The 24,433-nt window shown below is 41.4% G+C and overlaps 1 protein-coding gene and 1 pseudogene across 3 annotated transcripts in view; one reads left to right on the plus strand and one right to left on the minus strand.

Moving 5' to 3' along the window:
- The window catches only part of LOC138848876 (asparagine synthetase [glutamine-hydrolyzing] pseudogene), a 50,651-nt pseudogene extending 43,531 nt beyond the window's left edge, over positions 1 to 7,120 (plus strand).
- The window catches only part of THSD7B (thrombospondin type 1 domain containing 7B), a 1,008,953-nt gene that overhangs the window by 922,362 nt on the left and 62,158 nt on the right, over positions 1 to 24,433 (minus strand). Inside the window, exon 1 of one of the 3 annotated variants that reach the window (XM_051849594.2) lies at positions 14,061 to 14,334. The exons of 1 other annotated variant lie outside the window; for it this stretch is intronic. The gene's annotated coding sequence lies outside the window, so the exon portion shown is untranslated. Of the gene's footprint in view, positions 1 to 14,060; positions 14,336 to 24,433 lie in introns of those variants that run through there. One more of the 3 variants, XM_070071551.1, reaches the window with a different exon arrangement.

Below are 24,433 nucleotides of genomic sequence, written 5' to 3' on the forward strand. Positions count from 1 at the left end.
TGAACTTACATCACGTAGTTTTGAGGATGGAAGACATGATATCAGAAAGCTCCCACGTGCCTAGAAGCAGAAACTCTTCTTTAATTTCTTATTAGCAGATGCTAAGGAGAAAGAAAGAAAAGGAGGAGGTATCCTCCTGGCCAAAGGGGAACATCAGGCAGTAGAGAAGAAGCAGGTGTGGTGGGAACCCCCACCTTCAAGAGGAAATGCCAGCAGTATAAGGGCCACTTGGCTTTTGTACTCAAAGGAGAGTCGAAGAAAATCTGCAAACTCTTCTGTCAATTCCGTTCTCCAATATGGCATCGGAGCAACATAACCATAGCTCAGTAGTGGGTTAGACACACATGACAAAGGCTTTTTGGAAGAAGATGAGTGACATTAAAGCGCTCTCATACTCTCTCAGGAGCTCTGAGTGTTCAGCATGGTAAAAGTACAGCAGCTCAGAGGCCCAGTATCCTCCTCATCAAACAGGACTTCCCAGGAGCTGAGAGAGTGGGAGAAACTAAAGAAACCCCAGCAGGCAGCACCAGACAGCTGCACAGGTGATCTCAGGGAGGAAATTGAGACCTCACAAAGATGCTTTGCAATGGTGAGTGCTACTGTGGTGCCCCCTGGAAGACCAGTCAGGTCTGTCATGCCTCTGGAGGTACAATGCCAGACACCCAGGGCCAGACCACAATGGCCACACTCTATCAGATGCCAACTAATTCCAGATTTTAGTATAACAGCCTCAGAAGTTCCTGCTGACTCAGATACCCAGTCTGGGGAAGGGTGCTCAGGGAGGGAGAGACCCTTAGGAAAGCTGAGAAGTTTGGGGCAAATATTTAAATGACCAAAATAGGACATGTTCTAAACCAAAAAAGCCTGGTATATTCTTAATTATCATGTTTATGTTCCCCCAAGCCCTGGTACCCCGCAGAGGGAGAATCGTACACAAAATGAAAGCAATTACAGAAAATTCAGGAGCTACATGTATTGCATCACTTTATTTGCAGTAGTTTAAATACTGACCCTACCACATATTTAAACACTAAAAGGGAACTGCGTCTCTACAGCCAAAGCATGATTTTTCTCAATTAAGAATGATCAAACACCTGATCCACCTTTCTTTCCTTCATATCCAAATTACAATTCTCAATCTAAGGGAGCAGATCCCAAGAAAACCCAAAATCACATCTTGATCCTCAGAGAAAAGACTAATAAATGTGATCATTTGTTAATCAACGCTTTGCTTACCCCAAAATTAGTTCACAATTCGTTAGTATCAGAGTCGGTAACAGGTACCATTTTTAAATGTTAACTCTAAATCAAATGCTCCATATACATGATTTTCTTCATTCTTCACAAGAAACATATGAATGTAACGTTATTAGCTACAGCCTACGAATGAAGGAAATGAGGTCAAAGGAAACAAAGCAAATTTTCCAAAAACCACAGTCTATAATAATTACACAGCCAGGATTTAACCTAGATCTGGCTCTTTCCAAGGACTGTACCTGGATTCATTATGCTTTTATGACTGCTTCTTTTTCTTTTTTTTTTTTTATGCAAGGAGAGGAGAGATTGAAAAAGAGAGAGAGAGAGAATCTTCCATCTGCTGGTTCACTCCCCAAATGGCCATAATGGCCAGGGGCTGGACCAGGCCAAAGAGCCAGGAGCCAGGAGCTTCCTCCAGGTCTCCCACATAGGTACAGGAGCCCAAGAACTTGGACCACTTTCTGCTCCTTTCCTAGGAACATTATCAGGGAGCTAAATCAGAAGAGGAGCAGCTGGGACTCGAACTGGAGCCCATATGGAATGCCGGCACTGCAGGCAGAGGCTTCACCTTCTAGGCCACAGTGTTGGCCTCCTGACTGTTATGGAACCATAATGGTGCTGAATATTTGTAGCAATGCAGGATGGGACATTCAGAAGCACATCTCAAGGGGAAAGTCAGATGTAACTGAATCATTCATCCACTCACTTGAGACACAGTATTGAGCAACACATACCATGCATGTCCAAAAGAGTATCCATATTTTCCAGAGAGTCCATGAGCAAACAAAGGAAATAACTAGGATTACTTCAGACAATGAGCAGTACTATCAAACACGAAGACTGGAGAGTAACAGAGGAGTCATTCTGAATGAAATGAAGAAGGAAGGCTGGCAGGTGTGTGGGAGAAAAGCTAAGATTTATGAATGAGAAGGGGTAAAACAAGCACATATCTGGGGGAGGAGTATGACAAGCAGGGAGAGCAGAGACCCTGAGCTGGAAGGGTGGTCAGCCAGAGGGAGGCTATGGATAAAGAAAAACGTTTGAAATGGCTACAGAAGCTGCGTGGTAGGAAAAAAATGAAGAACAATAAGGACGACTCACAATACCATGATGCACCTTCAAGACTATGATAGGGACCTGAGATTTAATTGTCAGTAGAACAGGAAGCCTTTAGAAGACAGAGGATCATGAGCTTAGCACTGTGATAGCAGGTAAAACTGCCATGTGTAATGCCAGCGCCCCCTAAGGGTGCCAGTTTATGTCCCGGCTGCCCCACTTCCAATCCAGCTCTATGGTAATGGCCTGGAAAAGCAACAGAAGATGGCCCCAGTGTTTGGATCCCTGTACCCATGTGGGAGACATAGAAGAAGCTCCATTGTGGCCATTGTGGCCATCTGGGGAGTGAAGCAGCAGGTGGCAAATATCTTTCTCTCTCTGTCTCTCTCTCTCACTCTAACACTGACTTTCAAATATAATATATATGTGTGTGTATGTGTGTGTGTGTGGGTGTGTGTGCATGTATATATGTGTGTGGCTATCTTCTTTTATATATATTTCTATATAAATACATTTATAAATATAAATGTAATGCATATATTTTTATAAACATAAATACATTTATATATACATATATATGTGTGTGTGTATATATATATATAAGAAGACAGCCAAAGAGGATCACAAAATTAGTTTTATTTGGAATGCTTCATTCTGAATGTCCAGGGTACAATATAGACCACAAGGGCCAGTGCTCTGGCATAGTAGGTAAAGCCTCCATTGGCAGCACCAGCAGCCCAAATGGGTACTGGTTCAAGTCCCAGTCGCTCAGCTTCTGATCCAGCTCCCTGCTAATGTGTCTGGGAAAGCAGCAGAAGATGGCCCAAGGGCTTGGGCCCCTGCATCTATGTGGGAGATCTGGAGGAAGCTCCTGGCTTCTGACCTCAGATAAGCCCAGCTCTGGCCATTGTGGCCATTTGGGAAGTAAAGCAGAGAATGGAAGATCAATCCATCTCTCTCTCTCTCTCTCTCTCTCTCTCTCTCTCTCCCTTTCAAATAAATAAATAAATCTTATAAAAAAAAGAATACAGACCACCATTATGTCAAAAGTGGACAGAGAACTTCAGAGAAACTGAATCCAGTGCAATCTATGAGGACAGCTATGGACCTGCTAGGAATAATTTTGACTTATACGTGGAATGGCTTTTGAAAGTTTAACTGACAGCATTTTCTAATACACTGAGTGTGAAACAGATAAGAAAAAGAAGAGTTAGGAATAATTCCTCAATTTTTAGAGTAGCTCCGTGGGGACGGTGAGGAGAACAGGAAAGAGTAAAACAGTGGAGGGAATGTGTACAGGAATTAACAGTGGTCATTTCAGATTCGCTAACTTTGAGATGACTTTGCACATCCAAGAAGAGATACATAATAGGCAGGAGACACAATAGACTTCAAACTCTGCAGCTACTAAGTCTGGGAATAAAACATCAATAGCTACAGCACACAGGTGATAAATAAGGGCTTGTCAATGGATGAATCACCTAATGAGTGTAGTTAGATAGAAGGAGTGTTCTAAGAACTGAGCCCTGTAGCACCTCCATATTCAGAGGTCAACACAGGGTAAGACTCTTAAAGTAATGAAGAAAGGCCACATAGTGAGGTATGGAGCTTCCTGGGAAGATGTTAGTCCAAATGCTGGTTTTCCCAATTTTAACAAGAGATGCAAAAGGTTAATGTACAGAAATAGTGAATCTTATGCCTACTGGCCACAGATACAGAAAATAAGAAGTTAAAAAACTGTGTGTCTGCACACACCCACAACTCCTGACAGCAAAGATGTAAAGGGGCTTCCCAACTCTCTCAGCATCAGCAAGAGTTGAGTATGGATCAAGTGAAGAGCGGGGTTCACATTCATGCCCTGGGGTCCCTTTTCCAGTCTGCAGCTAGAGATCACCACCCGTGGAAGTTTCATTTGTGAGTACATCCGCAGGATGCCGGTGCAGCACCGCACGTACTTGCTTTTTGAGTAAACATGTTGAGATAAGGTAATAACATTTCCAAAATGGCCTACACTGTTTTGACTAGCAGTTTTCTTCAGCTTTGAAATTAGCCTCAAATCTTTAATTTCATATCTGAAAATAGACACCAGCAGAGTGTTCTTCCCACATTCAATAATCTCCTTTCTAATAATACAGTCTGCTATTTTCTGAAACAAAGATTAAAGAATACAGTCAGAAACTTCCTAAATAATTTTGATGAGATTAGTTTAATTTCTTTTCTGAATGCAAAGATAAACAGACCTGAATTCTTAGTCATTTTCTTTGTCCTATGCAACTGAAACCCCTTGGTTCCTTTATCAATACTAAGGATAGATTCAATCCTTTATCTAACACCCAAATACATACCAGTTTCTCTTCTTGGAGCATGAAACCTACAGGACATATGATATGGTTTTCAGAAAGGAATAAGGTATCTAAGCCTTTTATCTCCTCATGGGTAGGGGGGGAAATTGAATGGCTGAGAGGTAATATTTTAGATACCCTTTGCAACTTAGCATAATTATGCTAAACAAATTACTGGTCATAGGGTTACTCCCCAAGAAGTATAAGGATGCAATTCAGAAGGTTTCCCAGAGAGTGGAGAGAAACCATGGGTACACAGGTCAGCTTGCCACAGGGCCTAATCTACTCCTGACATCAATGGAGGGTCAGATATTGTAGCTGGAGCCTCCTCACAGCTACATAGTTTAATGCATTCACATTCTGCATCCTGACAACTCACATCACTCTCAATAGCATCTTCTAGGAGGCAACCCAAAGTCGTTATTCTACTTCAACAACTAAGGAAAATATGCTTCAGCAGTCCCCAGAGAGTTAAACCTTAATTCAAAGAGTTCAGAATACCCTGCTTCAGTCAGTAACCCTGGCCTCAGCTTCCCTTGCCAACCCCAGTAATCCTAGCCCAGAGGGCCCACAGCTGCATAACACCGAGTGTGGCAGCTGGACCGTCTGGCCTCTAGGGCTCTCTTTCTGTTCAATGTCTGACTACTACAAAGACTGCACTTGGGGTGCAGATGCACTTATTTTGAGAATTGCAATGGATACATCAACTTGCACTTTGCATTTTACCAGATTGGAAGTGGCTAACCAAATGTTTAGAATGTTGCCAATTTGAATGAAGAAATATTATCATTGGTGCCTCTGTAACAATGGTGAAATATACAACCACAAGATGATGCAACACCACTTTTAATTTGAAAATCAGAATGAAATGGACAGTAAGCCTATCCTTCATTTTTAAGACAAAGGAGTAATTGAGCCATTTGTATGTCTTCATTTACTTTACTTGATAATGCCAATGAGGAAGTATTCCTGGAGGTTGGTGCTGTGTTGCAGTGGGTTAAGTCGCCATCTGCAGAGCCAGCATCCCATATGGGCACTGGTTCGAGTCCCAACTGCTCCACATCCAGCTCCCCACTAATGCATCTGGGAAACAAGCGGAAGATGGCCCAGGTCTTTGGGCCCCTGCATCCACAAGGGAGACCCAAAGCTCCTGGCTCCTGGCCTCGGTCTGGCCCAGCCTTGGCTGTTGCAGCCATTTGGGGAGAGAACCAGCAGATGGAAGGAACACTTCCATCTCTCTGCCTCTGCCTCTCTGTAACTCTGTCTTTCAAATAAATAAATAAATCTTTGTTAAAAAGTATTAGTAGGCAGACATACCTCTATTTTAAAAAACCTGACATAGTTGGGTTTTTAGCCACAGCTCCAGAAGCGACAGGTGCTACACTGAAGTACTCCATGACTCTTTTTGTAATTTCTAACTGGAGCCTTTCCTCCTGCCACACTATGAAGTTTTGTATGAAGAATGCATTCATGGAAAAGATTAAGTAGTGTCACTGTAGGTATGAACCTATCGTGATCCCTGTGAGAATGTGCAGAATTTCTACCTAGATAGAAATCACAGATCCCTTTTACCAGCGCTATTCTGAAAGGTTGGAAGACGGACAGAAGGACTGGCAGTCTTTGATCAGGGTCTTGGACTCAAGCTCAGTTGCTGCCAGCCTTCTGCAGCAGCTAAAAGGAGCCCATATACAAGATGCTCTGCAGACATTTGACATTGGCATGATTGGCTGGGTGCTAGAGAGGTGGAAAATCAGGTTGGAGGTGAACATCATCAAGTTCTTTCTTAACTCTGAGGAAGGCATTCAGCTCCTGGATAACATCCCTGGGAATATATTTTATTCAATAGTTTTTGCTTTCATAGGAATGCATTTGATTTCCACATCTATTCCAAAGACCACAGATAACAGGTGAGCCTCTCTGGAGAGGGATGAGCTGAAATTACTTGAGGTTATGCATATTTTCACAAGGCTGCTGCTTCTAAGGACGCCAAGAAGAGGAAGCCTCTTCTGAAGGAACTGTGTTGTGCGCTGTTCTTGCAGATCAAACTACTACTGCCCTGGCCTTGAAATGGGAGTTCTATTTCTCGATCACTGATTCTCTTCATTACTTGTCTCCACCATCATCAGCAATGAGAATTCCATAGATTTGGATAGAAAGACGTATTCTGAGAGAGACATTTGAGGACTCCATCTGATACCTAAGGAGATCTCTGGTGACCAAAAAAAGGCTTCAGTGATGGAATATCCTCAGTTCAGAATTCCCAGTTTACGATTTTGTAGAATGTCGGCAGCTCAAGTTCAAAATTTTCCCTGTGATACTCCAAAAACTAAAGAAGGCTGTTACTACCATGACATCTTTGGCCCAGGCTGAGCTGTCTGACCCATTACTGGATGCCCCAGTGGATCAACACCACTCACCCTTCCACCCACACTCTGATCCACTGCAAGCCAGCTACCAACATTTAGGTGGTCTCTAGACTGGAAAGTAAATATGTCTTGTTTTGAAGGTAGCAAGTTTTGGGGCAGACAAAAGAGCAAACAGGATCAACCATTCAGGCTTCCTAGGGCACGATAAAAATAAAAGTCTTACCCCTATAAATGACAAGAAAAGAAGCTCAAAAGATCACTCTCCCCATCTCATTTCATTAAGATGTAGAAAAACAACAAAATGTTTTTTTTTTTTTTTTTTTTTTTTTGCTGCCTGACCTGGAAAATTTCCTTAACCTTAAAAGACCCTTATGATACACAGCCGACTCATAGAATGGCAGATGTCCTAAACAGCACTCTGGCCTCAGAATCAGTCCTTAAGGCATTCAGGTCTGGCTAAAAAGCCATTGAGAGTTTCTCAGGCATGGACAGCCAAGACACTCTGTCAAAAAAAAAAAAATTACCTAAATGAAAGATCTCTGTGAGTGAGATCCCAGTGGAAAGAACGGGCCATCAAAGAAGGAGGTACCTTTCTCTGAAGGGAGGAGAGAACTTCCACTTTGACTATGGCCTTGTCTAAATAAGGTCAGACTTTGTGAACTCAGGAGGCCTCCATAGCCTTGGCAGCTCATGACAAGAGCCTCGGGTGATTAATGACATCATAAATAAGAGTGTCAATTTGTTAAGTCAACAACAGGGGTCACTGTGCACCTACTCCCCATGTAGGACCTCTGTCCTTAATGAGTTGTCTTATGAGAATTAACAGTAAAACTAGTATTCAAACAGTACTTTATACTTTGTGTTTCTGTGTGGGTGCAAACTGTTGAAATCTTTACTTAGTATATACTAAGTTGATCTTCTGTATATAAATATAATTGAAAATGAATTTTAATGAAGAATGGGATGGGAGAGGGAGTGGGATATGGGATGGTTTTTGGGTGGGAGGGTGCTTATGGGGATGGGGAACCGCCATAATCCAAGAGTTGTATTTTCAAAATTTATATTCATTAAATAAAAGTTTTTTTTTTAATCCCTTACTTAAAATAATGGACTTTGTATGGAGGTAACTGGGAGGTGCCCCAGTATCAGACCAGGGGTGAGCAAAGTTATATGTAAGCTCTGGAGGCAGACGTGAGTCTCAGATGTAGCTCTATCCCTTAGAGGTTGTGGCTCCCATCCTACCACTAAATCTCAGTAAAGCACAGAGAGTAGGACTTCTCTTATATGAGGATAAAATGAGACAATGGGTGCATTTTAACATTCATTTATATCCAATCATATCTCAGTAATTATTTACATTTTTATTGTGACATCAAATGCAGAAATTAACAGATTCATTAGTAACCATAAATTTGGTGTTTTCCAGGGGCCAATTGTCTCTGCAATGCCTTCATGAATTAAAATGATTACACATGTGTCAACAAACTTTGGCCTACCTGATCTCAAACCTGTTTCATTTCCTTGCATCATCAGAGGCTTAGCAAGTAGACTTATTTATTATACATATGAAAGAAAGTTGCTTAATGATGGCCTAAATTACTCTACTAGGTCTTTTGCATTTTGCCTGGATGAAAAACATCCCCTTCTAGAAACCAGACTACAAATCAGCAATTTTCAGAAATTTGACTGAATATACAGAAGTAAATGCACGGCCGGCGCCACGCTCACTAGGCTAATCCTCTGCCTTGTGGCGCCGGCACACCGGGTTCTATTCCCGGTTGTGGCACCGGATTCTGTCCCGGTTGCCCCTCTTCCAGGCCAGCTCTCTGCTGTGGCCAGGGAGTGCAGTGGAGGATGGCCCAAGTGCTTGGGCCCTGCACCCCATGGGAGACCAGGATAAGTACCCAGTTCCTGCCTTCGGATCAGCGCGGCGCGCTGGCCGTGGCAGCCATTGGAGGGTGAACCAACGGCAAAGGAAGACCTTTCTCTCTGTCTCTCTCTCTCACTGTCCACTCTGCCTGTCAAAAAAAAAAAAAAAAAAAAAGGAAGTAATTACACAAAGTAGACTATTTCTGATAAAATTCACTATAAAGTTCTCTAAATTATGAGACCCACACTTGACACTTCATTGTGCACCTAACCAAGATTAACTCTAATTATTGCCTTAAATCTAAAAAGGAAAGAGATGGGTCATTGAAAGTATCAAGCAGCTAATTGTATGAAAAATCAAAAGTTTCTAGAAAATAATCAAGATCTATGCATATAAGTGACATTTACCATTAAACTTATTAGAGTATTTATTTCCAACAGCATGATATTCACCCACATGCCTTTTAACAAGTTGTTAAAAGAATGATGGTTTTATCTGGAAATCAACAAACTTTTTGTGTAGCTACCAATATTCCCAAGTAGACAGCACAGACAAAAGAGAGACTAAAACTATGCCCCAGTCATGAACACTGGCAAGAGGCAGTATGGTAGAATAATGAGGGCACCCCAACCTGGTACTTCCTGGGTAGCCTTAAGCAAGTGTCTCAACTATAATTCCATAAGGATCCTATACTGTTCCTGTTAAACATCAGATGCAAGACAAATGATAGCTGTATATTTTTAAGATTGTATCAATGAATGAAGAGTTGGATGGTCAGTGATCAAATGGATTAGCACCAGTGGGGACTGCATCATTTTGTGATGATGAGTATATCCCCTAAGGGTAATATTTACTAAGCTCTTAAATGGTCTTAAACCCTTCAAAACCACCTGAACCTAACCACTGAAGATTTCTATTTAGTATACCAACATTTGACAAGTCCACCAAAAGCTCATGTACATGTCTTCCTCATCAAATGTGAGCTACTAAGCAGAATATTGTAACAGCTTATGTCTTTACCATAGAGAAATGTTATTATTATGTACTCTTAAGTGGAAATTCAAAAACAACAGTAGCCACTTACAGGTTAGCTATTTATTCTACAAAAGCTGTAATGTATAATGGAAAACCCAAAGGATCAGAAGGCCGGCTCACTAGGCTAATCCTCTACCTTGCAGCACCGGCACACCGGGTTTTAGTCCCGGTCGGAGCGCCGGATTCTGTCCCGGTTGCCCCTCTTCCAGGCCAGCTCTCTGCTGTGGCCAGGGAGTGCAGTGGAGGATGGCCCAAGTCCTTGGGCCCTGCACCCTATGGGAGACCAGGAGAAGTACCTGGCTCCTGCCATCGGATCAGCGCGGTGCGCCGGCTGCAGCGCACCAGCCGCAGCGGCCATTGGAGGGTGAACCAACGGCAAAGGAAGACCTTTCTCTCTGTCTCTCTCTCTCACTGTCCACTCTGCCTGTCAAAAAAAAAAAAAAAAAAAAAAACACAAAGGAGCAGAAACCAGATGGCTGGGTTGAAGTTCAAGCTAAGCTATTCACAAGCGATATGGCCTACACTGAATCTTTTAATACCTTGGTTTTCTCACCCATCAACTTAAAATACCAGGGTCCACTGACTTTAGGATTAGGTTACTAGAAAGGTTAAAAAAATGATTAAGGAAAAAATATTATACAGCTATTAACGCCTAAATAAGTATATTAACCTTTTGTTGAGATTCTTTATTTCCTCTGAATGTAAAGATGCTAATAGAAAATATCATTTTGAGTAGCCTCTAATGAAAGGAGGATTTTAAAAAATCCCTTGGCAAAGCAAACATGGCTAAAAAAGATTATTCTACAAAGACCTAAAACTCCAGAGCATCTCATAGCAAAAGCAAACTAGGAAATAGATGGCACAGTTGCAACAGACTAAGAGATGAAAAGCCAAGAAGTTTTATTAATACCAATCACCAGGTGATGAGCCTTTTATGTATCTATAATTGATTCCCATATGTCATTTTCTGCTAAACAGTGTGACTGCTTCCTTTTCTAAAAACAATCTAAAAGGGATCAGGAGGGATTTCTAGATCACTTACCATAAGATCTAACTCCTAATTTCAAGGGATTTACAATCCAGATGGAGTCACAGAATAGCATGCATTAAATAAGGAGCAATTCTTGACAGGGGATAGCTACATACTAAATTGTATACAGAACTAAATTTAATGACAAAGAGATAGGCAAGGCAATACATTTGAGAAGTGAACATTGTCCAGTTAGAAGGGAAAAGAGCTTCCAGAACTATGAGAAATGACAGAATCTGAAAGAGTAGAGAAGGAAAAATTAGCATTTGTAGCAAAATTCAACACTGGAGAAAGAAAACATGACAGCACCCTATTGAAATTCTATCTCCAAATACTTTAAGGTTAACAAAACTCAGGAAACACCTTAATGTACTATCTGTGTAAGGCAAACACTGAAGCCAGAAGGAGAGAATCCTCAGGAGGCAATAAAACTGAGATCTGAGTACTTGGAAAAACATATTCAGTGAATCTCTAGGGGCCTAACTTATTTGTTTGGTTAAGTTTCTCATTTTATTCCCTTTTCAATGGAAGAAAATGTTCATTACAGTAGGCAGCTAATTTTCCATCTTTTCACTTAATGTACTAAAACAATTTTACATAAAAAAATTCATTTGTCAAATGCCAAACATCTGCACCTTTGATTACAGATCTGCCATTGAGACTGTTTTCTCAGTTACCATATGTCACCGTATTTCACATTAGTTCAGCCTTTGTTTATGCACATTCAGGTGTGTGTGTGTGTGTGTATGAGAGAGAGAGAGAGAGAGAGAGAGAGACTATGTGAGTGTGCATGTGCAGGGGAACACAAAGAAAATGACATGTGGCACCCAGAAAATGAAAGGGAATGTCAATGGTGTACAGAAAGGCAAACAAACTTGTGTATGAATGAACAAAAACTAAGCCACACACACAACCACTCACCATTACAGGCCATGATACCCTGCTGAGTCACAACATAGGGCTTGTATAATAAAAATATCTTAAAAAGATAAAAGCAGGCAATAAGGAAAAGGATAGTTTTAAATGGATGTTTTAACATATAATCATTCTATAAATAAAGATTAAAGGAGTAAGGCATATGGAAAATAGACACAATATATACCCTTGGACAAAAATAAATCCAAGATAATGGTCTTAGCCAAACACATAACCAATCCTTGCTCCACCTGGCTTCCCCCACACACCCATATTTTCCCCCAGGATCTTCCTGGCTTTCCCTGTCCCTATTAATTTCAACTCCCAGCATGTGCTCTTCATCATTAATGAGTACTTCATCTTTCTTCTCCAATTTAAATGAGACAACCCAGCAAAGAACAATGGGCCTGCAGTCAGGGGACCTAAGTTATAGCCACAGCTTTTCCTCTAATTAGTTATGCAATCTGGTAAAATTTACACTGCACACCTGCCTCATGTAGGGCAAACACTTCTCCTCTCTGGGTCTCTGTCTTCTGACCCGAAAGGTGAGGAGTTGAAGCCTGCACTCTGTATGGCTCCACGAAGCTTGCACAGAGAAGTGGGTGTAGATCAAGGGTCCTACTCCCACTTCTGCTCTGTCCTCAATAGCTTCAGAGCCAGAGAAGAAAGCCAGGTGCAAAACATCTGTGGCTGACCTTACGCCTCCACATGAACACAGGTGCACTGAAACGCAGGTGTGGTTCAAAAGCTGCTGTGTGCTCAGAAACTCACTGGACACGCCACAGCACTTGTTTTCAGCATCAGATCTGCTCCTTGTCCTCCCAGAATTTACGGAACTGATGATGCGGTTAGAAGAGAGCTCCAAAACACATTAAGAAAGAAAACAAAGGAAGAATGATGCTGAAGTGATGAGCTAGAATAACCTTGAAAAGGGAGAATTTCATGCAAATATGAACAGCTAACAAAGCTTTCATAAAGGAAGTAGAATTTCATTCATTCAACAAATATTCACTGAGTGCATACTCTGTGTCAGGTACAAAAGTAAACATAATCGCTACTGTCCTGTGGAGCTGAAGACTAGGAACAGATAGGAATTGATAGAATAGGCTCATGGTGTCTCTGGATGAGAGATAAAATAGGGAAGCAACCTAATAAGGGAACTTTCCAGAAGAAGGGATCTTCATGCTAAAATAAAAAGACAAAAAGGCATTAACTATGAGGAAAAGAAAAGCCAAGAATACTGCAATTTCTGTATGAAGCATGTACAAAGGCCCTGCGGCAGGTCTGAAGAACTGATAGAAGTCCCTCTGGCTACAGGGTAAAAATCAACAAATACAGCTGATGCTTGAGAGGAAGGCAAAACCAGGCATGCAGGGCCTCGTAAGCTGTATTGGCAAGTTCACTCTGAATTGATGACGCTGTCAGATGAACATTCATGCAAACTGTCGAGAAGGGAACACAAGAGACAGGAGTTTATACAGGGGGGGATATGTAGGCAACCACTTCACAGATCAGCTATGAAATGATGACACGTAGACTAGAATGGTGGGCGTGAGAATATAGGAGGTAAAGAAGACCACATTTCCTGATGTGATGGATACGGCTGTGAGGAAAAGGAAGTGGCCAAGCACAGCCTCCTAGTTTCTGACTTACATTAACAGAATGAATGACAGAGCCACTGAGAAAGGAACAAAGAAAAGCTTATTTGGAGAAGGAAGGTGTGAAAAAAGCCAAAATCTCTTGAGAGGGTAATTACACTGGGAGCCTGGCATTCAAGATTAGGAAGGTTGCTGGAGAGCTCAGTAATTTTAGGGGTCAGGTGAGACCCCTAACAGAGTGGACTGAAAAGCTGGAGATTGATATACCAGGTGAGGAGAGGGCAGGTGCACTCCCATAGTCACTCTTCTGTTGGCATCTTCCTGCCTCCTATGCCATATATCCACCAATGCAACACACACACACACACACACACACACAAAACCTCTGATCATGTCATAGAAAATGTTCCCAAATAATCAAAAAGGCCCGGGGATACATTCAGCTCTTGTCATCTGAAATAAGACAAAGCAAAATGCAAGCTTCTTTCACCATGTCTTCCCCCTCTCCTTTCAGGGCAACTGTCTCTCGATAGCTCCTCTCTCTGCTGTCAACCAAAAGCCTACACCTTTGTATCAACTCAAAAAACTTACCTGTGTCTTTCTCTAAACAAAGTGGCCAATGACACACAACGACACCGAGAGAGCTGCGGCTGTGGTTTTTCATCCAGGGTCAGAAGCCAGGGGCTTGTCTGACGCTTATCACCCCACTCTCAGCCTCCACTAAGCTGTAACACACTGTGGCAACCAAGGCTGGTCATCCCAGAGACACTGAGTCATTCTTCCCCGAAATAAGACCTCGTATTCATCCTCCAGTGTATACATGAATTGTCGCCTTGGCCTAGAAAACTAAACTTTAGTGTCTCTCTCCTTGCTGCTCATAGCATGCGTGCTTTTTATTCTCTGTCCCACTTGGGAATATCTATTCATCTTGCTTTTCCAGATGCTAAAGCATACAGGTCTAGACATTAAAATACCATAAGTTTGAATTTTCTAAATGTCTTGGATATCGTATGCAGAACCGTAAGGCCATAAGATATACCTAGCAACACCAGATCAGAAGGCTGGGAAAAGTCCAGAGTCGACCTCATGTTGCCAGAGCACCACTGACTTCCTGTGATTCTCTTTTTGCTGTGGTTTCCATAATCCCATTCCCAGTCACAGAAGTTACAGTCACTCCATTCGCATTTAACATGTTTTCTTTGCCTGTATTTGTTCTGAATTTCTAATTCTAGCTTTCTGTTTATCAGCACATCCTCTGTGCTGATCGGAAAAATCAAAAATGCTGTCCTCAGAGAGATGGGGATATAAATGTCTGAATTAACCAACTCACCTCTCTATCTTTCCGAGAGCTCGGGTCTACACTCAAGGATATTGCAAAATTACATCTGATCACTCTCTTCCCACAACTGATCAGGTAGAGACACAGACACCTTCCAGTGTGGAGAAGAAGTCGTGGAGTGGGATTCAGGGAGCACCAGGAAGGTTTCCTGGCAAAAAATTCCTTGTTTGTTTACCAATTGCATCTGAAATTCCGTTGCTTCTCTCTCAGATGGTTTTATTTATTTATTTTTATTATATTTATGATCTCTTTTTTTTTTTTCTCAGATGGTTTTAAAGACTACTACAAAGCAAACACATTTTGCCAGGCTTCATGAGTGAAGAAGCTAGTAGCAGATCCCGCCGGGACAAAAGGCTCCCCACACCTTCCAGAGGAAATGAGATGAGACAATGCACATGGACAGGGAGAGAGGAAGAATGAGCTCCCTGGGCCAGTCTTTGTTGGTCACTTAGTGATCAAAGGGCTCTCTGACAACAACCAACACATGGCCAAGAAAGCACAGGCCCAGCATGGAGCATGGGGAAGAGAGGATGGGCCAGAGCTGTCCCCTTCAGGGAGGTCAAGTTTACTTGGAAGCTACAACAAACACACAGAAAAATTTAAACCTCAGAAGATGACGGCAAATCCTCTCTGTGAGAACCCTGAGGCACTGGCTTCATAGTCTGAGGAAACTGATTAAACAGAGACCTCTGCTTCCTATCTGCTGCTCCTGAAACCTCTGTCAGTAGACTACAATTACAGTATTACAAACTATTTTGTATTTCAGTATTTGTATCAAGTATATAATATCACAACAAAAAGTGTGAAGTCAACACTTATGTTTAACGAACACTCTCAAATGGTGACATAACATTGGCGAACCTGTGGTAGGCAAACACCTTTCCCCACATACTAATGCCCTGTGAATATATTACCTGACACTGCAGAGTAACACTGGGGAAACTCTCAAAGAGAACAACTGTGACATGGAGAGACATTCTTGGGAGAATAACAAAGTGGGCTCAGTAATGCGAGCCCTTAAAAGGGAAAAACTTTCCTGGCTGGGTTAAAGAGACGCCGTGGGAGGGGGTGGGGGAGAGCTGGCACTGTGACTTGGTGGGTTAAGCTGCTGTCTGAAATGCCCCTGCAGCCATCTGGGGAATGAACCGGTGAATGGAAAATCTCTCTGTCTCTCCCTCTCTCTGTAACTCTGCCTTTAAAATAAATCTTTAAATAATTAAATAAAGCAAGGAATGAACAAAGAAAGACAGGAAACATAAGGGGGACTGGGCTCTTGTTGCAGGCTTTAATGTTAGAGGAAGGGGCAGTTAGTGGAGGAATGCAAGCAGCCTCTGTAACAGAGAACAGGTACGGAAAGATTCTCTACTATGGCACCAGACAGGAGCCAAGATGTGGCTATTAGTGAACAAGCTCATGGCAGACTGCTTACCTGACCATCTTTGAGATAATAAATTTGCCTTAGGGGCCGCTGTTGTGGTTCAGGTTCAGCTGCCACTGTGACAAAGGCATTGGAGTCCTGCCTGCTCCACTTCTGATCCAGCTTCCTGCCAATGTGCCTAGAAAGGCAGTAGAAGATTGCTGGCCCAAGTACTTGTGCCCCTGCTACCCATGTAGGAGACCCTGATGGAGTTACTGGCTCACAGTTTTGACCTGGCCCAGCCCCAGCCATTGTAGCCATTTGAGGAGTAAACCAGCAGATGGAAGATCTCTCCCAGTATCTCTCCTTTTTTTTCTGTTACTCTGCCTTTCAAATAAATAAAACATATTTTTAAAAGAAATTTGTTTTAAGCCATTAAATCAGCAGTAATTTATCATAACAGCAATCAAAAACAATCTTGTTTTCCTTTATATTTTAACAAATGTAAAACGGGAACAAGTGCCTTTCACTTTTCTTTCAAGTGTTGCAAACATTAAAAGGCAAATACCAGGCAAATCATTTTTTAAAGAACAGGGTAGGGAGAAACAGCAGCTTAAAATGTTCTTCAATGTACCTCATTTTCCTAAATTTTACAGGATTCAGTCAATCAGAAAATAAACCAGAAACCTAATACATCTTAACAGTTTCATTGCATCCCCAGGTAATCAGAGGCAATTTTTCATATTGATCATAATATAAAACTAGTTGAGTTATAGAGGCTCATATCTTGTCGGTTTTTTGGCAATCGTAAAGCCGCCCTTAGAAAAATACAGTAATGAAATATTCTCAAAGTCAGTATGCAGATCTCTGACTGCTTGGCAAGTTAATGAGATGCATAGCTAGGGATTTAGCATGCATCTCCAGCACGGTTCTGCATAAGAAACACAGTTGATTCTGATCTCATCACCTTATCCATTTTTTTACAGAAACATCTATCAGCAGAGAAGAGACACTCCATGTATTAAAAGTTTCCACATGCACCCTTAGCTATCAGGAACAGGACAGCAGGCCATGTATCAGAGTTTGCAAACCTAATAAAATATTTTGCAAGTAACATATTTAATCAGTCAAACACTGATTATATTTGGTATGCTCAAAATACTGAAGCCTAGCCACACAAAATGATTTGTCAACATTCCAGGGATAGCTTTTTTTTAAGACATAACTTTGGAGTTTATCTATTAGGGGCCTAAAACTAAGCTTCCAAGGTAATAAAACAGAAAATCACCTTGTAAAAATTAACCAAAAAGAATCTTAGCTGGATATAATATTAAATAATCAGAAGATGTGTGTATACATATATGTATATATACTTATACATATATATACATATAAATACATGTGCGCATATATGTACACACACATACACGAGTAGATTCCAAAAATAATACTTACATCACTGTGTCTTACAAAGCAGAGAAGGGACAATGCATGTGTTTAAAGCAACTACGTACACTGAAATATTTGATATACCACTTACTGCCTTGGATTTTGGGGAAAGTTGTTTAATTTCTCTGCACCTCTGTTTCCTCATCTGTAAAATGAAGATATATGAGTGATGAGCGCAACACACTGCTACTCAGATTAGAAGAAGTAACAGGACAAAAAATTGAGTAAAATGGCTGAGCCACATCTGGTACTCAATACATATTTGCAATTATTTTCATCAATTATGAACATCATGTTCACGGTAAAAGAAATTGACCACAAAATCTGCTAAATAATCCAGGCAATGGACCATATTCTTCTGATCCATTATTGTCACGGCTTGGTCAATTTCCTAATACCAACAGGAGCTACACAAAGGAAACCCTGAAGTTCTGTGTTAATTTAGTTAAGATTCACTGGGGAATTTCTTTGGACTATAAGTATTAGAATCAACCACACAACAGACTCAAAATCTGGAGAAAAAGAGGAGAAAATCCGAAAGATAACAAAAATGAACCACAGAAAAGAAACTTATGCCCAAACAATCAATCAGTGGGCTAAAATGAGACCTTGGAGGAGGAAGAAAAACAGATGGCAATGTCACAACAAGTCAGAGCAGGCCAGTCTAGGGGAAAATGTGGAAACATGCAAGTTTCAAAAATGAAATATATACATGCATACATTAAAATATATTACTGGCAAAAGACACAGAAGACTTTTGAAGGCAGAAAGAGGGACAGGGAGGACATGTCAGCGACAGTTTAAAGAGGCGGTCTTTGTTTTCAACTATGCATTAAAAACAAGTGTCATCTGCTTTCGGCTCACCAACGCAAGCACTGTCTGTCACAAGAAAGAAAAGGAAATAACTGTTGAGACAGAAAGTACTGAAATGTTCTGTAACAGCTAGATGTCTTCAAATCCCTGGAATTCTAACAGCCCACTTAGTAGGAAACTTGATTGATTTTCCAATGTTAACACTAAGAACCCCATTCTCCTTGGCTTATCCATTATCTGTTTGCCTTTATCTTTAAAAAATCATTTCACGCTAGGATATCCTACAACTTAATTCCCCTCTCCCAGATGACACATGTCTCTTCCACATAAATAATAACCAACTAACTAGAAAGCTTGCATTATTCCTGTCACTGTTTTAAATACTCCCCGAGTCATAAAAGAAGTCAGAGACAGGGGCTTCCTGATAATATTGCATTGTAATTAGATCCCACTTTTTTTCCTAGAGAGATTCCCAACAAACTCAAATTCACATGTTTACTTAGGATAAACAATCTCATCGATGTACAGAGCTAATCTAGCTTACTTCCTAGGACAGTTTGGACATCTGAATGCTCTGAGATACTCCACTCCACCCAATGCATCATGACTGTAGGTGGAAGTTGCAATTTTAAACATGCTAACGTAAGGTCTATAGGAAAGCACCCGTCCTGGCCCTCCTTCCACTGGCTCTTTCAACGGCACTTCCTTCCCTCTTAAATTAGGCATACTTATACAAAAGCAAAGACCAGGAATCAACCAGAACTGGAGTGATTGCCCGGCTATAGCATGTAATAGACTCCTGACTTCTCTAAGTCTCAGTTTCTTCACCTGTAAGATGGACAGGATAATGCCTATTTGATGAGTTTTCTTTCTTGATCTGAGAACAAAAAGACTGCTAGTGTTTAAGGGGCTTACAGGAATGCTTGATGCTCATGTATCCAGAGAAGTTATTGTAGCAGTAGGAATCAGTGTTAGGGTAGGCCTAGACACCTTCTAGAAAGAAATACTGCCCCTGGCTTTTGTGCTATGGTACAAATATTTATGCAAACAACCTAAGAGATTCTTTCCTGAAATTAAATCATTCTGAAGCAGCTTTGGGAAGCCCGTTTGGATGGAGTCTCTGGGTTACAGTCCCCTTAACTCTGACCACTCACCTGAGAATGGCAGTGCACTGCTCTCAACACCATTCAGAGAAATACAAAAGAGAGGAGGACCAACTTCCTCTTTACACCTGCCAATCTATGCCGAAATTATGCCCTACTCTTCTGTCTAGTATGCATACAGAGGCTCACTCTGCCACTTCAAAGGGGCTTGAAATTCATTAATAAGCCTTGATCAATGGCCCAGTGGTCCAATCAGCTCATTACATTTCTGGTCATTCGTGTGCTGATATAATTTGTTGCGTTCTCTGTAGGTGGTATAGGTTTATAGCTTGTCAGATGCCATGCAAACTGTGTCCTCCTAAAGTCTGCGACAGGGCAAGGCGATTCTTAAGGAAAGGTGGGCTGTGGCATGTATCACTGGTAGAAAGGTACAAAAAGATATGAAGGAGGCCCTTGAGTCTGGAACCAGAGCTGAGCATACAAACTGCCTGTGCAAAGTAGATGCTAGCCCAACAGAGGAGGCAGGGCTTGGAGAGCTCGTGGCCATCTATCCACAGCACCAGCGAAACAAGTGACAAGAGAGAAAGGCACCTCCTCGACCTAACCCAGCTGCTGAACTTGTCAATCACAAAAGAGGATTCTCCTCCTAGCACTCCCACTATCCATTATCCTATAAAAACCCCTGTCTCTCCCAGCTCCCAGCTGCTTAGGAGATAGGGGGCTGCAGGGAAGAGAGACAGAGAGGGCAAACAATGCAATCCCTGTGAGTCACTCCCGGGAGGCACATTACAGAGGAGCCAGCCAGGGAGCTCTGAAATAACTACATCACACAGGATGGAGTTCTGCGTTTCCAAGTGATTATAAATGAATATCAAGTATGACAAAATTATCAAGAGAGACTGAAAAGCCACTAATTGGTACTTCACATTTTCTTTCTTTCCCCGAGCAACACATGGGAAATGGGAGCTTAAAAAGTCAAGTCGATATGAATTAGTAGGGAAAAAAAATTCATACGAATGTATTACCCAGAAAAGACTATCAAGTCATAACTACCACACTTTGCTTTCTTGCTCCTTAACTTTTTACTTAAGAGGTCAAATTTATAGAAAAGTTGTAAAAGTATTAGATGAACAGGAAATTGTCATTTTTATAATACAACCTAACATTATGCTTAAACTTATCAATTAGTTAATTCTATTTAATTCAAGGAATTCTCAATTAGCCTTTACCTAAATTCTCTATTAACATTTGGTAGCATTTGCCTTTTGCCTCTCTCCCCCTCTCTGTCTTACACACAGAGAGAATGTAGATAGCAAATACAGACAATGAAATTTAGATATAGACACACATAGGTGGTGCTGAAATTTTTGAAACTGAAAAACATTGTAATATGTGTAGCCCTAAACACTTCAGCATGCATTTCATAAGAACAAGGACATTATCTTATACAAGCACAATACAACTATCTAATTCAGAAAGTTGACATTGACTTGTTATTATCTAAGATACAGCTCATGTCCAAATTCTTCCAATTGTCCCAACAGTGACCACTACAGCAATATTTCTCTCCAATCTAGACTCACACACTGCATTTTCACCACATCCCTCTTGGTTCCTTTAATCCAGAAAGTTTCTCAGTCTTTCTTGTTCATTTGGAGTATCAGTATTCCTGAAGAACAGATGTCATTTGTTTTACAGAATAATGCTTATATTGGATTGATCTAATGTTTTCTTATATTTGCTCCCATTTGTGGCAGGATAACAGAGGAGTGACGCTGGGTTCTCTCAGCGCCTCCCAACAAGGCACATGACATCACTCTGGCCTGGGCTGTCGATGCTGACTTGGATCACTTGTTTAAAATGGTGCCCTCCAGGTTATTCCATTGCACAAGTTATCATTTCTCCCTTATCATTCATAAGTAACCTGTGGAGAAATTAGTTGCCATTTTTGCATACAGTTCAACAAGCATTTATTATTTACCCTATCATTTGAGAAGCTAGGGATATCACAGAAAATAAAAGACAAAAAAAAAAATGCTTCCCTGAAGGATATGTCAAAGGTGGGGGAACACTGACTATGAACAAACCACAAGGAATTTGGTGTGTTAGAAGGTGTCTAAAGGGAGTTTATGGAGGGATGGGTGTGTTTTCATTTTAAATAGAATAGTCATGGAAGACCTCACTGAGAAGTTGACATTTGCAGGTGGCCAGATTGGGGCCAGCGCTGTGGCGTATCAGGTAAAGCCACCGCCTGCAGTGCCAGCATCCCATATGGGCACCGGTTTGAGTCCTGGCTGCTCCACTTCCGATCCAGCTCTCTGCTACGGCCTGCGATAGCAGAGATAGAAGATAGAAGATGGCCCAAATGCTTGGGTCCCTGCAGCCACATGGGAGACCCAGAAGAAGCTCCTGGCTCCTGGCTTCAGATCAGCCCAGCTCATGCCATCGTGGCCATCTGGGGAGTGAACCAGCGAATTGAAGATCGATCTCTCCCTCTTTCTGCCTCTCCTTCTCTCTCTGTGTAACTCTGACTTTCACATAAATAAATAAATCCCATATATTATATATCCACATAATAAAAAAAAGAAGGTGGCCAGAACCATAGGCTAGAAGAGAGACTTCCAGACAGGAAGTCTAGCATATGCAAATGTCCTGAGTTGCCTGATACGCTTATAGGGAGGAAAAGAACCACTCGGGATAATCTCCTTTACAGCTGACCAAAAACCCTCCCTAAACTTCTATAATGAATTAAAAGGGAGTCAGGGGAGGGGTTGAGAATGTCTTAGCCAATATAATTTTAACGTCAACAGCACAGCTCATTTCAGCCTCAGCTGGTCTGGGGACTTAAGTGCAGTCCTCAGGAACCTCTCGCTGTGTCTCTTTAGCTCTTGCTCTTGATTTCTTCTCCCCAGGCAGTGTCCCAGGTGGTCACCGCAGGCCCACCCTCCCATGGCTGTCATTTAGTCATCCCAAGAAAACGTGAGTGCCTCCTGTTCAACAGATTGTGAATAATATTCCTGGACCTTGCCTGACCCCCCTCTTATTCCTGAGGAAATCTCTAAGTGACGGGGGCTGGGCAGAGAGGCAGGAAGGGTTGTTGGAATTCTCAATGTCTGGACCACAAACCCATCCTCAGACACATCCAGTCTCAACCCAGAACACAGAGAATGAGCGAGGGAACATTCTTCAAAGATCCAAATTCTGAAGGAAGATGTCCTCAGCAGGAAAAACAACAGATGTGCATTATTAGTCCATTTACATAATTATATTTTGTCTCCTCAAGAAAATAATGATGATCATGACTTTTAAAACCCCTGAGAAATAACAATTTGGTCAAGTTTTTTTTGTTGTTTCCATTACATTTTTTTTTCAAGGACACTGGCTTGGATCCTTTTGTTCCCAGTGTTGACATTGGTGGATTGAGATGAAATAAGCAAAACAGAGTATTAAGCACACAGTTTCTCAGTGGTTTTTAGCATGACAAATATAGAAGGCTTTGAAGAGTAAAGGCACTGGTTTTCATGTTCATTAAACCTGCTTTCACCCATGCATAAATACTTAATTCTCCACTGAGATGCCAGGATATCAAAACATGAAAGTCTGAAGTAGCTAAAATGACAATTCTGCTTTACAACAGCTTTATTGTATTAGAGCTTCTAAGCAGCCAATCTAGTCCCTTAAAATCAACTTATTTGAAAGCCAATGGACATAGCTAAATTGAAAAAAAAATAGAAATGAGAAATCAGTGACATTTTATTATACCATTGGCCTTCACACTCATGTTAAACAATTTCATATAGAAGCTAGAAAACTAAATTAAAACATAAATTCTGTTTTAGGCTAAAAGAAGCAAGGAGCTATAGTCATTTCCCAACCCATGCCAGGTTCTTTGTAATACTGAACATAATGGAGCATTCTTTTCTAACAAAAATCATATTACCTCTTTAAAAAAAATAACGTTCAACAGGTAACACCAAATAAGCCTTAATATTTCTAAAAGTTCTACTATTAAAAGGAAGCATTCAAATTCACAGATTAATACAGTTGTATTCACGCAAATTAGATCCTTTCAGCATGTTATTCACTACTGTTGTACTCTGATTCAGATAAGAAGGGACTGACAAAGGTGGCTCCCATGTATATTTTCACATACAGCAAGGAAAGTCGAAGCCTTGCACTCCTAAAATCTGACCTCTCAGCTGTCCACCAAGAGAATCAAGTGAAATAGATTTAGAAAATTAGCAAAACTAGTTCAGCAATATGGTCATGCATCAAATTCGACAAAAATAATTGTTTCTTAATACAGTAGGAGTAACCCTATGGAAAATAATAGAATAGGCCAGCGCCGTGGCTCACTAGGCTAATCCTCGGCCTGCGGCACCGGCACACCCGGTTCTAGTCCCAGTTGGGGCAACGGGTTCTGTCCTGGTTGCCCCTCTTCCAGTCCAGCTCTCTGCTGTGGCCCAGGAAGGCAGTGGAGGATGACCCAAGTGCTTGGGCCCTGCACCCCGTGGGAGACCAGGATAAGCACCTGGCTCCTGCCTTCGGATCAGTGCGGTGAGCCGGCCTCAGCGGCCATTGGAGGGTGAACCAACGGAAAAAAAGGAAGAGCTTTCTCCCTGTCTCTCTCTCACTGTCCATTCTGCCTGTAAAAAAATAAATAAATAAAATAAAAAGACCAGTTTTCAAAAAAAATAATAGAATAAGGATATCCATTCATCATGCCAATAAAATCTTTATGGATAATATTCAAGAGAAACATGTCAGCTCTAAGTTAAAAAACAGGGATGGGCATTTAGCCTAGCAGTTACGATGGCAATGTAGGTGTCTGTAGCCTCCATCAGACTACCTGGGTTTCATTGTTGGCTCCAGCTCCTAACTCCAGCTTCCTGCTAATGCAGAA

The sequence above is a fragment of the Oryctolagus cuniculus genome, chromosome 3 (assembly GCF_964237555.1).
Source record: "Oryctolagus cuniculus chromosome 3, mOryCun1.1, whole genome shotgun sequence".
NCBI classification, from domain to species: domain Eukaryota; kingdom Metazoa; phylum Chordata; class Mammalia; order Lagomorpha; family Leporidae; genus Oryctolagus; species Oryctolagus cuniculus.